Source organism: Haemaphysalis longicornis, unplaced genomic scaffold (genome assembly GCF_048455015.1).
Source record: "Haemaphysalis longicornis isolate Haplotype H1 unplaced genomic scaffold, Haemaphysalis longicornis Haplotype H1 scaffold_13, whole genome shotgun sequence".
Taxonomy (NCBI): domain Eukaryota; kingdom Metazoa; phylum Arthropoda; class Arachnida; order Ixodida; family Ixodidae; genus Haemaphysalis; species Haemaphysalis longicornis.
The window spans coordinates 81,316,108-81,334,222 of record NW_027526233.1 but is presented as its reverse complement, the minus strand read 5'-3'; the positions used below and the strand labels follow the sequence as shown (position 1 = coordinate 81,334,222).

Below are 18,115 nucleotides of genomic sequence, written 5' to 3'. Positions count from 1 at the left end.
GGGTGGCTTGTTAGCGGGCCGTTTACATCCCCAACCGTACCATCCGCCAATCTTCTACCAACTCAACGCGCGCGTCTTCTTCCTTGTCCTATGGCTCTCCTCCAGCGAGTAACACATTAGGGATGTTTCCTGGAAGCATTCGGGCACATTGTCTCGCTGCTTTTAACCTAAATTTGTGCCACAGTGACCACTTCAGACAAACATCATACCGATAAATTATGAGCACCTGTCAACGCCTTCTATCTAGAACCTGCAAAAAAATACTTGCACAAACTGCGCAGGTTACTGTAATAATGTCATGGTTTTTTTCCGGCCACAAGGGAACTCGGTCGTGTCATATAATATCCAACCGTTTTATGATTGATATCTACCAAACACATATCCTAGGAGTGACGCCAGTGTTCTTGAATAATGTTGCCGAGACTAGGACTTTGCACAAATTGGTAAGCGGACTCCCTATACCATGGCGTAGTTCGTCTTGCGGAGACATAAGGAGGATGTTAGCGAGAGCTAATATAACAGGGCCGAAATCAGGGCTGTTCTATCATGGCTGAACACAAAAGGGCGAAGATATTTATATTGCTATTTGTCGCTCAGCATTCCGAACGTGTTCAGTATAACTAGCAGAGAAGTGCGTTGTTGCCCGCATCATGCATAGTCTTTTCAGCTGACTTCAGGAAACAACATAATATCTACACGATACAGGACTAGCATTTACGTTATGAAATCTTTAGCGGACATGCTGCAACTATAATCTAGCGGCGTGAAGAAATGGGGATAATATTTTGGCCAGCGTATTACTCCAACACAAAACTGAGGTTTAAAGAATCACAGAATTCCCCAACTCAACTGTTGTGCAATCCAGTACCAACGAACAACGAAACGAAACGACCAACGAAATTTCAAACGCTTCGGCTTAAAATTTCAAGAGAGTCGTTTTTACGCCTTTTGCACCCCAATGAAATCACAGGTAATTTGTACTGCAAAATCGAAATATACATCACGTAATTTTTTCCATACTACCACATGCTCAATTATTTAAGGAGTGTCGATTTAAAAAAAAACGCGGGGTTTCGAAGCTGAAAGGGCATGCCCAGTGACTAAACATGTTGCCAAAAAGCAGCTGTACAATAGAAACACAAGTTTATTTCATGTATAACAGAATTAAAGTCTATAATTTGTGCCCATTGAAGTACAAAATGATAGTTTAACAAAGAAACAATCTCCTTCACGTTACAAGCCTTCCCCCGGTCACGGCGAGTCGATCGCGCGATATGCAGGAAGGAAGTAGATGGTTATGGACATGGCGAAAAAGAACCATTGTTATTACTGGCAGCGTTGATTTGATGTTAAAAAACAGAAGTTGATTGTATGTTTCCACGAAATCCAGGTAACGAAATTGATGGGAATCAAACATGGCGACAGTATGCGAGTTTAAATACCTCCTGGGAGCTACACAAGCAAGCGAAAGCCACACGAGACCTTCATTGCATACTTTTCAGATGTTTGGCTCGTTGTTTCCTCTAGCTTGGCACTCAAGTAGTTTATTATACCCAGGAATACCACATATGTGTATGATCTGGGCGGACGTACGGCATTGTGCTTGCAAAATGATGTATTCGTTTAACCCCACCGCGGCAGCTCAGTGCGTAAGGCTTTCTGCTTCCAAGCCCACGGATGTGGGTTCGACCCCGGCCGGGGTTGCTTTTTTCAGGTGGAGTCAGCATGCGACAACGAGCGAGATGTCCGCCCATGCGAGCGTTCACAAGGTGTCAAAATGGGTCGGGGAACCCTTCGATGTTGTGAGCCTTATATCAGAGGCGTAACTTTACCCGTTAAGCAAATTAATCAATCATATATAGTCAATCGTTAACCGCCCGAAACTGTACAAATAATCTTACAGGACACACTACGTTCGAGGTTCCCTGCGATGGCAACCAAAAAAGCACGATTGTGGTGTACGGTTTACCAATGGGGCAACCCCATGGACAACATGGTTGTATTTTTCTCCCGATCTCCGTTTTGGCACCATTCCACGTATGGCGAACTTGCGAGGGCCAGAGGCGTATTACACAGAAAATCAGTCGTTTGTGCCAGCAACCACAATCTCCAGACGAGAATGAATAAACTGCATACGGTGTACAGGAAGGCTCAAACGACGAAAAAATTCCACTGGCAATATTGACAGCAAAATGTATTATATAAAAGCAACATTGTGTTGTGTCACCGCATATAAAATTTTAATTACCCATTAAAATGCCCTTTTAGGTGTTATAGCAGGATGCGGTGCAGGATAAAATTAAAATGAAGTCAAACGGGTACCTCAAAGAAACAAAAACATACCCGCGCGGTTATTTCCATTGAAGTTAAGGAGACAATGGTCTTGTTTTGTTTGCTTATTTTCGTCTTCGACCAAGCCCTTTTGTGTGCTTCTATTACCAGGTGGCTTTCCCTCCCTGCCCTCACACAGAATATCATAAGCGAATAAAACTTCCAGCAGAGTCCAACTCCGGCAACTATCCACCACTTTATCACACTAATGGAACCAACTGGAACTGCAATCACCCCTCCTCCTTTTATCTCCACTGCACCTAAACTCTCCTCCACCGTTACCTCGTTGCCAGGAACAAAGAGGAAAATTCCTCTCTCCTTTCCCAATACATCTTTTTTGCAGCCTTTTTGTCTTGCTTTCATTATTCTATTGCCTGAATTCTTGGGATATGGAAGTCCGCTTTGCGGTTCTGTCTCCGTCTGTGGCGTTCGGAAGAAAAATAAGAATGGTGGAGCCGAACAGGGATTTTGAACGAAACGCAAAAACAATTATTATAGGGTTAAATTGGTCGCATGTTCTTTGTTCAACACGGATTGCTAAAGTCCAAAGGTTCATGAATAGATGCTGCTAAGCTAGAAGGGAAGGTTATATAAAACACTATCCTGGACCTCTTTTTTCTCTCCGCTGGTTTGTATGGTACTGAACACTTCCACCCCTAATGCTTATTTCGTGGCCTGGAGTTATTCTCTCCCTTGCATAGAAAGGGCGCCTATACTCGGTGACAACTTAAGAACGGCACCGATTGGTTTTGATTGCTATTGGTTTCCCCTTTGAAGCGGGGTGATGACATGTCATCTTACCAAAAAGGACTAATATAACCATGTTTTAAACTCTTGGTTTAATACTAGCGCTGCTTAGGGCAGGCACTAAAGCTTATTAGGCCCGAAATAATTTCTTTTTCCGGTTACAGGTGGTAACTGTCCTAGGCAATATTCCCCTCTCTGCGTTTCGTCCACCAGCATTCTAATGTTCTTTTCGTCCCCTCGACAGCCTTGAAGTTAACTTCCTCTCTGATACCCTTAAATCCTAGGGCCTCTGGAAGCTCAATATTGCCTTCATGTAGATTTGGATGGATACCCTCACATTCTAACACTATGTGCCGCATAGTTTCTGTTACGTTTCCGCAGGCCACACATACCCCATCATTTTGTGAATACCTCCCCACAAAACTCTTAGTTCGCAGGCAACCTGCTCTAGCCTCAAAAAGCAAAGCACTGTCCTGGGACTTATCATAGAAATTTTTCTTTCTGATGTTCATTTTCTCAGCCCTGTACATCTCTATCGACGTTTTAGCTTCCATTTATTCCCTCCATTTATTCGTTTCAATCTGCCTCGCCTCTTTTTTGGTTGCCTTGGCTGTTTTGGATTCTCCACTGTTCTTTCCGTATTTCATTGTTAGCCTTCTAGTCTTTCTTAACCACTGCGTGTCCACGCTTTTCTAGTATAGGTACCTAAAAACCTTAGCTCCCCACAATCGTTGATCTATTGCCCTCAACCTCATCTCAAAGCATATTTTACTCATAGCTTCTCTAACTTCAAACGACGCCCAGCCCATATCTCCCTGAACTGCTTCGTTAGTTGTTTTTCCATGCGCGCCTAAGTCCAAACGTCCTACCGTTCTGTGGTTTACTTCAAGGCCTGATAGAACGTCTGATTTTAAGCAGAGTACAGCATTCGCAAACGTGAGATCCGGAACCATTATTCCTTTCCACATTCCTCTTACTACTTCATATTTGTTATACCCCCACAGAGCTTTATGCTTCATTATAGCTGCGTTTTTGTTTCCCTTAACCTTAAGTTGCTCCTCGTGAGTACCTAAGTAGTTATCCTCTTCGTTTATCCACACTCCCAAATATTTATATTCCTTCACTCTAGGTAATTCGCCTTGCTGGATAGACACTATGTCGGTGGTAGCATCATTGAAAACCTTTATTCCTGATTTTTCTGCACTGAAATTTAACCCGAGGTAAGTGGCTTCCTGGCCGCTAATATTTATTAGCCGCTGCATATCAGTTTGGTCATCAGCTAAAAGAACAAAGTCTTCTGCGTATAACATTCCCGGAATATGCTGCCGTACCACTTCGCCTTGCAGCATATGGGTTAGGCTAAACGCTACTTGACTTTCTTCCAGTTTCTTTTCTAACCCTGCCATGTAAAGAATGAACAGTATTGGGCTCAAAGGGCATCGCTCTTTCAGTCCCCGATGGATGTTGACCTGCTGGGCGCATTTCTGTCCTTCCCAAGTAAGGTGCACTCTATTGTCATTATAGATTGCTATAAGGAACTGTACTAACTCGTCATCTAATCCCTGGAGTTTCAGCAATCTCCACAGCCGTTCTGTTTACGTTGTCATAGGCCCCTTTAATGTCCAAGAACGTAATCCATAGTGGTCTATTCTATGCTTTCGCAATTTAAATGCATTGCGTTATCACGAACAGATTGCCATCCAGTCGCCTGTCTTGTCTAAATCTATTCTGCAGTTCCCCAAGTATTTCATTTTCTTCCATCCATGCTTGAATTTCTGACTTATCGCCTGCATTACGAATCTATACACCACTGACGTTACTGTGAGTGGTCTGCATGAATCAATAGTGGCTTTGTCTCCTCTGCCTTTATATATTAAATTCATCCTACTTTCTAACCAGTCCTCTGGTATTTTTTTGGTTTCTATCACCTTATCTATTGCCCTTATAGACGATTCCTTACTTTTAGGTCCAAGTAGGTTTATCAGTTTCATTGGTACTCCGTCCGTGCCCACTGCTGTCTGGGGGGAAACCTTTTGCTCTGCTTTTTTCCAATCAAGGTTGCTCAAACTTATTTCGATTTCCGCAGTCTTTTGTGACGCTGATGTTATGGGTGCCGGTTTCCCTACCACTATTGTCCTAAACTTCTCACTAATCACTTGATGAATATGCGCCAACGCGTGCTCTCCTTCTAAATGTTCCCCCTTCTCATCAATCAGGAATTTTTATGGTTATCGTTTTTTGAGCTGAGTGATTTTACATGGTTCCAAAACTTCTTGGATGCGCTTTTGTCCTTCTTCCGTATTTCTGCCATCCATTGTTTACTTTTCTGCTTGATCTTTGCTTGCACAATTTTCTGCACTTCTAGTTTCCTCCCACGGTAGATATCCCACTTCTCCTTCACTACCTCCGGTTCCATACCAGTTGTTTTTGCTTCTCTATGTTCCCTCGACGCCTTGCTTCGCTGGTCAATAGCCTCTTTTATTTCCTTATTCCACCAGCTTCTCGGCTTTCTCTTCCCTTTCCATCGGTTTCGTTCCTTTGCTTCATTCATCTTACCCTTTATGAACGCAATCATTTCGTCGTAATCCCAATTTTTGCTTGGGTATTTATTGATTTCATCTTCCAATCTATCAGCGATGATCTTTAACTGCTCATTATTCAAACTATTTCATCCTATTGTACCTATTTCTACATTTTTCCGGGTTGCGCCTCTAAAGTGCAAGCTAAACCGCTTGTGGTCGCTTCCTAAGCTGTCTGTTCCATTTTCATCTATCCTCATTTCCCGCAGCCCCCTATACTGTCTCGGATACTAAACTGTAGTCTATGCTGGACTGTCTGTTACCGCTTTCCCTCGTTATTTGTCCGTCACACTTGCTTTCCGTGTTTACTATTACAAGCCGGTTTTCCTGACATAGATGTATCACTACAGAACCATTGTGGTCTGTGTATCCATCCAAACATTCTATATGGGCATTCATATCTCCAACTATGATTTGTTCGCCCGAATCTTTGAACTCAATTATCTCTTCTCAAACAGTTTACCATTTCCTCATTTTCCTCCCTAGCACTACTTCCGGTCCACAGATATACCACTCCTAACCATGTATTTTTCCCCTCTATGGTGCCTCTAACCCACAGCGGAAGTTGCCGCTGTGCCTTATTACCGTAGCCGGATGTTTCTCCGCGCGGCGCAAGTAGGGCGTTACTGGGAATATTTTGAACATGGCGTGAGCCGTTCCAGTGATTTTTTGGACTTAATATGCTGATAAACGACTCCGGTGAAGACAAACAAACTGCGTGAGACAAGGCAGACGATATCACGCATTCATAGCAAACCCCTTTCAAAAAGCGCGCGCACTGACGTCACGGGTCCGGCGCTTTGGCGGAGTGATACACTACATGAGGTGGTGCGGTTCTTGAGTTGTAACTGAGTATAGTCACTTCCAGAAGCACCGTTGTCTGTCCTTTTTATTTGCAAAACCTTGCGTTCTACTTTTCGTGTATCCTTCAGTAAACTTTATCGTGATCTAGATTCCAGAAGGACCAAGAAGTATAAAACAGTATGTACGTATATTTACCTCAACGTTTAATTTCTTCAGGTAACAGCGAATCTGCGCTGCAGAGATTTAACGAAAATTATTCAAGAAAACAACAAAAAACAGGAAGTCTTCATACACAAAACAAATAGGATTGCGAAAGTCCCTCAAAATTTTTTGCCCCGAAGGAAATATTTTTGTAAGCCAAAAACACTGCAAATATAGGTAAATGTTCAAGGGTTGACACGAAACGTCAGCATATATGACATCAGATCAAGCACTCAAAACTCCCGCTGAAGCTTAGTGGCTAAAGCATGGAGCTGCTGAAGTCAAGGACGCTGCCCTCAATCTGTACACGGTGCCTGGATTTGTGAATGGACGCGAAAAACGAAATAAAACCCGCGCGTTGTGAGACCGACGCAAGTTCGAGATCCAAGGTTGTAAAATTCACTGCGATTTCCTCCACTGCGGCAGGACTGATATCTGAGGTATCGTTTTGACGTATTATACCGAAAAATGTGGTTTTAGCAACATCATAACAAGTGTCATCGGTGCTGAAAATGGCGCTTAGCATTGAGATGTGGCTAATGATTTGACTCAGTGTTTGGATGTGGCAGAAAATCTTGAGAACTCGTCAGTGAAACAGAAATAAATATTCTACAAATTGGCTGCTGAGCCAATGCTGTTTGATGCGTCCTTTATCTCCCCTCAAAAGCATTGAAGTTCGCCTTGGAATGCTCCCGGCGTGTCAACAACGCGGGATCCCGAGCATACGGCAGCCCAGCGAGGTTCGCCAATTCGAGAGCACGGTATACAGTAGTGCCCAGTGTTGTACGGAACGGCGTTCCATGGAACTAGTTCCTTTTTAGGAGGAACGGAGGAACGCCACCGTTCCTATAGGAGTGCGTGGAACTGTCACGATAACATCTTACGTTTAAGAAGGAACCGCAGCGGGAACGGCGTTCCTTCTGGATACGTTCCATTTCTGGGATCTGGCTGTTTTTGGCGAGAATGCGTTAAAACAATTACAAGAAATGGCTGCGGCTTAGTTTCGCGTGGTTAATCTTTGATTTAGCGTTGTTACCGACCCCGTCTTACAGCCGTTCGGTTCGGTGCAACGCTCACAGAAGGAGCCCGGAAGAATACGGTGTTCATTCATGGCAAACGCACCGTTCCTCTTCGCCGGGCGTGAAATGAGTCACCTTGCCCGAAACAGCCTAGCGCTACATACATGGCAGGTTGCGGGGCGGTTTGCTGCCGGCGCAGTGGCGGCAGCAATCGCCGCTCTCGTGCTGCGGAGAACGACTTAAAACGCGGGTTCTCAGAAGCGCCGACAGCGGTTCCGGCGAATCACGCGATGCGCTTAGAGTGGTGTGTCGCCGGTGGTGTGTCTCCCGTCAAAAAATGACCTTGCGCATCCTCCACGAAGCCGCTGGACGAGAGTAGTAAAGCTTTGCTGCTGCTGTGTTTGTCTTCCTATATACTGCCAAATGTTCCGGCCCTTCCGCAGAACGCGCTTCCTGGAAGGTCAAAGACAGAAGAACCACCTCGCAGCGGGCTGCAGCCTGTCGGGCAGGCTGCACCTGGTGGGCATGGCCTTGTCTCCGACTTCGGCTGGCGATGCGTATGAGACAGGTACTCGTATTCTGCCACGACCTCTTCTTCATTTGCGCATAAGAGTGGAACGTGAAATCTGAGCAGAAGGCAACGTGTACCGTGTTCATCCCACATGTGTTGTCTACAGTACAGGCTGTCGTGAATGCTGAAGGAGCCTCACGAGACTTCTGTGCCGCCTGTCGATGGACACATGGATCACCGGCTTTCCGCTCACCGCGAGTAAAAACAAGGCTTCAAGTTCTCAGCCTCAGGTTCTTGAGCGCTGCCGACCAAAGCGAGGCGACAGCTATCTCACCTTATGCGCAACAGCAACCTTCCTGACAGCTGCAAACCGAATCAGACATCGGATGTTCTATGGCCCTACGGCACAGATATGGTGCTGGAATTCGCTGCCCTAAACATTCTCTCGCACCAAGTGGATCAACGGTTTCGTGATGTGCCCACTGCCAAGGTTTTTTTGACGACTGGTTTTCTAATTTTACTGGGTGTTATTGCGCAACCTTTGGTTCACAGCGTAGCAGTGCGACGACTGTGGTATATTGTTACAGACGGGTTCGGAACAGTGCTTCAGCCGGCACCGATAGTGAGCCGAGTAGCGTATATTAGGTCGGATTACCATCCACCCCGGATTTTGCGGGCTATCCCAACTTTTCATACAACGTCCCGACTCCTGCTCCGTCCTGGTCGTGACAGCTATATGTGTCGGATTTGCTCTGCACTGCCCAGTTGTGAATTTTGTTTGTGATCCAAAGCACACTCAACAAGGCACATCACGCTTCGAAACAAAAAGTTAGCGCGAACTTGTCCAGGCAGAGCTTCATGCAAAGCTCAACTCCCACGTGAAGTACAAACATTTACGAGTACATTCTCTAGCAAAAACAATTGTTGCGAGCAGCATGTATCCAGATGAAATACCCCTTCAATAGGCCGCAATAATAAAGAAACAATGAATTTGTCTGGAAGATACCGCCACAAAAAAACAGATTTCCTTGCCTCGATATGTCATGGTACGCTAAACCATAACCCCTACCCCCGGGTTTACCCGTCCCTCCTCAGTTCTGACAAGGAGAAGCTGGAGGCAAAACTTGAAAACTGTAGGATAATGTTACAGCAGGCAAGGCTGCGGCAAATAGGCGACCATGAACTCTCAATCCGCAAGATTAACACTCTTAAGCTCTGTTGTTGATGCACCCAGCCCCTATGCTGGTGCGTTCGAGAATTTAAATAGCACACCAGAACAGCCGAATTATGCCCGGCACCAAAGAGTGTTTCGAAGGTCGTGAAACAAAATATACACAAAACTACCCCTTTCTCAGGAGAGTGCAGGTTGTATGCAACCACCCGCCTATGACCGCATGCGCTAGCAATTTCCTGATCCTGGGGGACTGAACCAACTTATGCTCATTACAACACGGTAGAACCCTGAAGAGCTTCGGTAGAATGGCCCTTCAACATTGCCAATGAAGTGTTGACGAAAACAACAGGTTCCTCTCTCCGACATCAGCATCGAGATGAAACTCTTGCTTTGGTCAAACAAAGGACTCTTCTTGTAACTATGTATTATGGGACATTATTTTTTACTCATACTGTATTATGGATCAGTATTCATTAAACACCGATTTATTGTTCCCGTCGATGCGGTTCCTTGTGCGAAACATTTATATTCGTGTATATGAGTAAGTTTCTATTTGCACATTTGAAGCTCAGTATCCTAAGTTCGCGTTGGAAGAGGAAAGTGGGAACCCATAGACGAGCAATAAACGAGCACCCACTTTCCGTTAAACATGTCTGGAATATGTCCCGTGCTCCCTGAAAAAAAATTGGTCTAGGAGCGTTTAGTTAATTTTTTTTACCTCCAGATAATCTGCTGCTGGCGGTGTTCATATTCAGTTCACCTCAGGATTACCCGACACCGAATTTTAAGTTTAACAATTAAATGTAAGGTTACTGTAACGACACCTTACTCTTTTTGAAGTGCAACTGGAACGCGTACCTTTCTCAATATACGAACTTGTAACGGGAACTCGTTTCAAAATTTGCAAGTAACGAAGAACGAGCTTTTGTTCCTGTTTTAGAGGAATCTGTACAACACTGGTAGTGCCGAAGTACAGCCGTTTATTTGACACTCCCAAAGGTTTCGTGCACAAGGCTCGACGGCGTTCACAAATCACGCCGTCCGGGTCGTGATCCCGACCGGGAGGCAGGCAGGCCCTCACGGTGCGCGACAAACAACAGTTCCCACATGACATAAATGGTATCCGTCATCGCCGCGCTATTCCGCCTATCTTGCCCCGACAGAGCCTCCGGCGAGACTATCCGCCTTCTGCGCGCACACGTTCGCGTCGCCCGCGCGCCTATCCCCGCACGGACCGGTGGTGCGATCTCTCGGGGAGCGCCCACGAACCACTGGAGCGACGGACCGGTTTCAGCGCAACGCGTCTCTCCCGAAGCGCGCACCGGCTCCGTATTGCGGGCCGCGGTCCTCCACGATTCCCACAATATTAGCTTGTTCGTCACAGCATGATTGTATCAAAAATTGACAAATATTCAATAAACGACATAAAGTCAAGCACAAAACACAAATTTCCAACAGAAAAAAACTAACAAATATGTAGCATGTTACAAGCTTTCTAACAGCGCCGGTAAAGAAAGTATTAAAAGATAAAACACTGACAACATGATATCTCTGCACACTGAGGGGACGCATTATCGAAACAATGAGGTGATATCCAGCGTTGTGTCAGAGCGCCCAGCCTATATTCACTTCATCTAGCGGCCCATGACGACGAGGCCGATTCGCGCCACTCTAAAACGGCCCGCTGTAGACATGCCCTAACTTGAAAGCGCCGCAGATTCGCCTTTCCTTTCCCCTTCACAACGGCTAAGCTGAATAATGCCCTGGACGAACGACCCGTGGCAGACAGGCGTGACAGGCCTGGAGACGGCGCCGATGCGTCGCCTTCCCTTTCTCGTGGCGGTGGCTTTGGCTGACGCAATGCTTTCATTCATAGGACTCGAACTTCAGCCAGCGAGAATCCTGATTGGAGCGATTAAAACTTCTCAAGGCTGCGACGGACCCACGCGGGTATAAAACAACAAACAGCCCAGAAGCTGCGGCCAGTACGGCAGTTTTCGGAAGCACCGAGTGGAGACATGGTGTCGCCTTTGTGCGAGCCGTGTAAAGCTTTTGTTACACTTGTACATATTGTATATAAAGGTTGCTTCAGTTCTTCCTCGGCTCGAGAACTTCATCGCCCTCCTGTGCGCCGCGCCGAGAACGGAGGGAGCAAGGCAAAGTCGCAGCAACGTTGACTGCGCTAAGATGGCCAGTCGCAACAGTGGTGGCTGCGGTGAGATGGCCCAGTTCCAACAGTGGTGAAAGAAGTGGGATGGCGCAGTCCCAACAGTGGATGACAGCTGCGGGATAAACCGGCAAAGGCCTACTTAGTGTGGTTAGTGCTCAATGTTCGCTCTGAGTTCACCAGACGTCTCTGGCACAGGTTCTCATAGTTTAGAGAATGAGTGAGGGAATCACTGTGCATAGCTTTGATTGTTACAAGCCTAGAGAAAGTGTGTTGAAACCAGGGCTAGTGCCGATGGTGTAAACAAGCACTCTGCGCAATTATTTGCGTGTACCTTACTAGGAGTTCGATAGCACAGGAACGGCAAGTAAATTTTAACGTGGCGAAGAAGCAAAAGACTAGTGCAAACTATGGAGGACCTCACAGTTAACAAACGCATCGAAATTTCAGAGAAGATAGCCCTTGACTTAGGCCATGCGAAACAGAAGTATGCGATTGTGGACATCTTGTGCAAGGAGAACGTAACGGATGAGGAAGACAATAAGGCCAGGTCTGAAACTAAAGAGCGCCGTGAGCGCAAGGAGGCCAAGAAAATAAAACTCTGTGACCGCGAAGACGCAGAAAGGGAGAAGCTGACGTAGGAAGCTGAAATACAGGAACTGACCGAGCTGGCATGAACGGCTTGACTTGATTAGGCTAGACTTGAAGCTCCGGCGGTGCTCCGTGGTGTCCAGCGAGACTTCTCCAACTGTTCACGCGAGTGGTCCGAGAATTCGGGACCAACTGCTGCCGTTCGTTATTGAGAGGTTAGTATCCGAAGACGGAGAGTCACAAGACAAATGCGAACCAACACAATCGTATTCTTGGACAGTGAAACGAGCCAGGAAAACGAGAAGGGCGCAGATGCAAAGGAGCCGCGCCAATTGAAATACTTTCAAACGCTCCAACAGCACTCCAGTTGTGGCGAGAGCATGGCACCAACAAGATCGCAACGGGAAAGCTCTCGCAGAAACATGCTCTTCCCCAGCGAGCGAGGCACGAAAGGACGCCTTGCAGCATACCCCGAATTACGAGACGACGGCAAACACTCGTGGTAGCCTACTCGCGCCGCCAGCGGTTGAAGGGGGTGGTAGCAAATCTTTCGGTGCAGAGACCCTGCCGTACGAGAGGAAGTGTATTTTGTTCCTAGTGTCCGATCAGCTGTGGCGCCTAAACAGCTGGTTCAATTTCGATGCGCTTCCAAAAATAAATCCAGTGTGCTTGTAGCAAACGATACTAACAGGGAAAGTGCCGCAATGTTAGAGAGCAAAGGGGTACCTGCACGAGATAATGTACTAGCTGAGACTTCCTAGAGAGTGCCGTACGAGTCCACTGATCACGTTCGTGTGTTGGCCTCGGCTTCAGCGATCTCGGCAGAATGCTCAGAATTAGGCTAGGGTTTGGAGACTGCTTCCAACCGGAGCGCGCATAGTGCGCGAAATAACGAGGTTTCGCGGGAGAGTGTAAACGGTAAAGCTAGCCAGACGAAGCCACACGAGCACCCGGAAACAGAATGTGCTCCTTCGGGTGCGATCTTTAACTCGGACGATGAGGTAGCACAGCCTGCGAACGGGACACGAAAGACGAGCAAGCAACGAAGCCCCAGCGACGAGCGGCTAGGAAGCTCTGGCGGTAGCAAAGACGAGCCGCCAAAAACCGAACCGGCTTCGCCATCCCCATCGGCGCAGAAATTCAGCTGTCCGCGCCGTGCGAGGTGAACTTTATGTTGTCCCTGATAGCTGCCATGCAATAACGTACTGCACAGCTCTAACATTCACCCTAATCCCAACACAGTGGACAAAATGCACTCAATGCGAAAACGAAAGTTGAGAGGACTCTGCTTTTGTATCATATCTTGCGCAGCATGCGCCTCGTGTCAAACCCGCCCCCTTTGATAAGATAGTGCGGCGAGGGTACGCACCCTTTCCTGTCTCGCTCGGTATATAAACACTGCTACAATAAAGATGCGGCCTTCTTCACATCGCACCCCTGCGTCATGCGTCGTTCAATCGCGCTAGCGATACATGGTGCCAGAAGTGGCTAGTCAAACCCACGACTTCACCGGAGGGCCGCGACTACGGGAACAGCCATGGATTTCCTCAAGCCACCGGACCCGCTGCGCATGTCAGGAGACGCAGGCAAGAACTGGAAGCTGTTCATTCAGAGGTTCGAACTTTTCTGGACCGCATCCGACCCACCTGAAGAACCTCGATCGACGAAGACGAAGGCAGCTTTTTTCCTGAGCGTCGCCGGGGAAGAAGCGCTCGAAGTTTTCAACACCTTCACGTTCGCCGACAGCGAGAGCAGAGGGGACTACGCAACGGTTGTGGCGAAGTTCGAGGAATACTGCGCCACCCAGTACAGCGAAGTACATGAGCGCTACGTCTTTCGGAATATGAGTCAAGGCCCAGGTGAGCCCCTGGAACACTTTCTGCTAGACTTGAAAAAGCAAGCTCGTGAATGCAACTTTGGCGCACTAACAGATTCCATGATCCGGGATCAGCTCGTTTTTGGAATAGGCGATGATAAAACCCGGGAAAAGCTGCTCAGTGACAACAATTTGACCCTAGATAAGGCAGAGCAAGTTTGCTAGGCAGCGGAGGCAACAGCGGCTCACCGAGCCGTATGGGACAGCCAGCAAAATCACGTAAACGCTGTGCGGAATTCGAAGCTGAGCCAAGGTGAACATCGACAAGGCAAACGCAGATGCCAGAAGTGCGCACGCACGCACGCTATAGGAAACTGCCCTGCATACGGACGGACATGCCGAAGATGCCAACGAAAAAACCACTTCGCCATATGTTGCAGAAACGCATCGCAAGTTGACGAGGTGGGAAGGCATGAAGACGACTTTGAAGTGCTCGATGTGTCTGTAAGAAGAGTGACAAGTCAACGTGATTGGGTAGTTCAGGCGCAAGTACAAAGCACCCAAGTCACGCTGAAGATTGACACAGGATCACAGGCAAATTTACTGCCCTTCGGAGTGTTTAGCAGGATGCATCCGAGGCCAGCACTGAAGCCCAGCTGCGCTGTGCTTCGCTCGTAGGGCGGCGGTGTAATCAAACATGCAGGGATGACGCGAATGGAGGTGACGCTGGATGACCACACCGCTGCACTCGACTTCTTCGTGGTACACAAGGGTCAGGCCATCTTAGGCTTGAAGGCGAGTGAGCAACTTGGATTGATCCCGCACGTACACGCCGTCTCTCGCACAAGCTCTGAAGAAATCGTCGATGACTTTCGCCACTTGTTCACCGGTAAAGGTTGTGTCAAACGCGTCTACAAGATGGTCCTCAACAACGGAACGGTGCCGGTGGTCCAACCAACTCGGCGCGTACCCCTGACTCTCCAGAAGCCCCTCAAAGAAGAACTCGAGCGCATGGAACGGGGCCACATCATCACAAAAGTCGACGAACCAACGGACTGGGTGAGTCCACTTGTAATTTCCCGGAAAAAAGACGGGAAGCTGCGCATTTGCATAGACCCTATAAAAATAAATCAATGCCTGAAACGAGAACACTACGAGATGCCTAGGCGTGAGGACATATAAGCTGAGTTTTCTGGCGCGACACTGTTCTATCGACTAGATACAAATTCAGGGTTCCATCAAATACCACTCGATGAAGAAACTTCTAAAACCTGCACGTTCTCCACGCCCTTTGGCCGGTACCGTTTTTTGCGATTTCCGTTTGGTATATCATCGGCATCTGAGGTTTTTCAGAAAACCTTAACAGAAATTTTTGATGGCCGTCCGGGTGTACGTTGATGATGTTCTTATCTGGGGCACAACTCGGCAGGAGCATGACGCCCGCCTGAGGTCGGCACTACGAGCAGCCCAACAAGCTGGCTTAACGTTTAACCCGGCCAAATGCACAATTGGCGTACAGGAGATAGAGTATCTCGGTGACGTCATCAGCAAGGACGGCATCAGGCCGAGCCCCTCCTTGATAAAATGTATGCTCCAGACGCCTGCGCCGGAGGACAAATCGGCGGTCCAAAGAATGCTAGGAGTCGCCAATTATTTCGGCAAATACCTCCCATCACTAGCCGAAAGGACAACTCTCTTGCGAAGCCTGCTGAAGCGAGATACAATGTTTGAATGGAGTGCAAACCACGCGCTCGAGTGGGAGCAACTTTGCGCTGACCTCAGCAGGCAGCCCGTACTTTCAGTGTTCGACGCCACAAAAGCCACGAAAGTATCGTGCGATGCATCGCAGAACGGTATCGGAGCGGCGCTGCTTCAGTGCAACAATGACACATGGAACCCGGTCGCCTATGCCTCCCGTGTGCTAACTCAACCAGAGCAGCGTTATTCGCAAATTGAGAAGGAAGCGATGGCTTGCATTTACGGCTGCGAACGCTTTCACCACTTCGTGTATGGCCGAAAGGTTATCATAGAGACCGACCATCCTTTGCTCGCTATCGCCCAGAAACCCATTGGTGATATGCCGCCCCGGCTGCAACGATTTTTCCTGCGATTCATGCGCTATGACACAGAAATGCGATTCGTTCCAGGAAAGCAGCTTCTACTGGCTGACATGCTGTCACGGGCGCCCACCTCAAGTTATGCCAGTGAAGTCGGGAGCGATGATGTAGAAGTGGCGCCGTAAGTGTCGTTTTATCTCTTGTCAGTGATGACACATAGAAACAACTAGCAGCAGAAACGAGTCGGGACTCGTATCTTAAAGCGCTGCTGCACAGTTTGGAAAACGTGCTACGCATAGAGGGACAGTTGAGGTCATTCTCTACAGAGCTGACGCAGGTGAAAGGTGTCCTCTTGAAAGGATGTAAACCGGTAATTCCCAAGAGTTTGAGGAAAGACACTTTAGAAAGAATTCACCAAGGACACATGGGCATCAACAAATGCAAAGAAAGGGCGAGGCGTCTTGTATTTTGGCCTGGCATTAACGCCGACATTGATGCATTCGTGCAGAAATGTGCAGTGTGCAAGAAGTACACGTATACTAAGCCGCAAGAACCTTTAATGATGCGCCCGGTGCCCGAGATGCCGTGGCAAAAAGTTGGCATTGATATCTGCGAGTACGGTGGACGGTCGTACCTCGGCGTATACGACGCGCTGTCAAATTTTCCGGAAGTGGAGCAGTTGCGTGACACATCGGCGAGCTCTGTCATTCAGGCAACCAGCGCCATATTTTCTAGGTACGGCATTCCCATGGAAGTCATGTCAGATAATGGCCCGCAATTTTCGTGTCACGAGTTCAGGTCCTTTTCAAGGGCATACGACTTCAGACACATCACATCCAGTCCAGGATATCCGCAATCGAATAGTTTGGCTGAGAAAGGCGTCCAGGTTATTAAGAGGATCCTGAAAAAAAACGCATGAAGCAAAGCAAGATTTCTGGCTCGGTCTTCTTGCTTACAGGACAACGCCACTGGAGTGCGGCATGGCCGCAGCGGAGATATTGCAAGGCAGAAGACTGCGCAACACCCTGCCGGACATGGAGACCGGACCGGAACACTCCGTCGTGAAGCGCTCCGAGACCAACCGCCCTGGAAGACTGCTGGCGCCGCTCGAAACAGGGGCCACGGTTTATCTGCGTTCCAAAGGAGCATGGGCGAAGAAAGCTAAAGTCGTGAGGCCTTCCAGGCATCCAAGGTCCTACGACGTCACGACAGAAGGGCGGCAGCTGCGACGGAATCGTCGACATTTGCTGCTAACCAGCGAGGACTTCAGCCCAGACTTTCCCGAAAGCGGCGAGGACGAAGCACCGTCTGCTACGGCGCATGAGGTGCCAGTTGCGTTGCCGGGGTACATGCCCGCGGCCCCGATCCCGGGCACAACAGCTACACACAAGTTCTAAGAAGATCGCAGCGACAACTCAACGCGCCGAGACGGCTGGCTTACAACGAAAACTTTGTTCAAATGCCGTGAATGAGTGCTTAACATTTTGTGAGCCTTTCAGTTGTGTTCACGTGTCAGTTGTTTTATACACCAAGGAGGATGTATCATATCTTGCGCAGCATGCGCCTCGTGTCAAACCCGCCCCCTTTGATACGATAGTGCGGCGAGGGTACGCACCCTTTCCTGTCTCGCTCGGTATATAAACACTGCTACAATACAGATGCGGCCTTCTTCCCATCGCACCCCTGCGTCATGCGTCATTCAATCGCGCTAGCGATACAGCTTTGAGAGTAACCGCGATTTGTGGTCTTGCGTACCTGCCGCTATGTTCGGTTTTAAGTCAGCTCCACACTAGATTACGGGCATCAGCCCTAGGAAGCTTGTATAGGTCAGGGGAAAGAACGCGTTTCCAATGACGAAACGAGCCGGGGACGAAGAGCTAGTTCTAGCACTGCGTTCGTTTCCCCGGTCCGAACATTACATTGCGTCATGTTGAGCTTCTGTCTCAAAAACGCGCCGTGCAGCTTCTCGAAACTAATGGATCACGTGCTGCGTGGCCTGTCTGAGTACGCGCACCCTTTCCTAGACGATATCGCCATTTTTCTAACATATGGTAGGAGCGTGTAGAGCACTTAGAGTCGTGCTGAGCAGAATCTAGGAATCATACGTAACAGTGAAGT

At 48.1% G+C, this 18,115-nt stretch overlaps 1 pseudogene; it reads right to left on the bottom strand.

Moving 5' to 3' along the window:
- Positions 1 to 16,657: 16,657 nt before the first annotated feature.
- On the bottom strand, positions 16,658 to 17,396 carry LOC144164115 (uncharacterized; annotated as a pseudogene).
- Between the last annotated feature and the right edge of the window lie 719 nt (positions 17,397 to 18,115).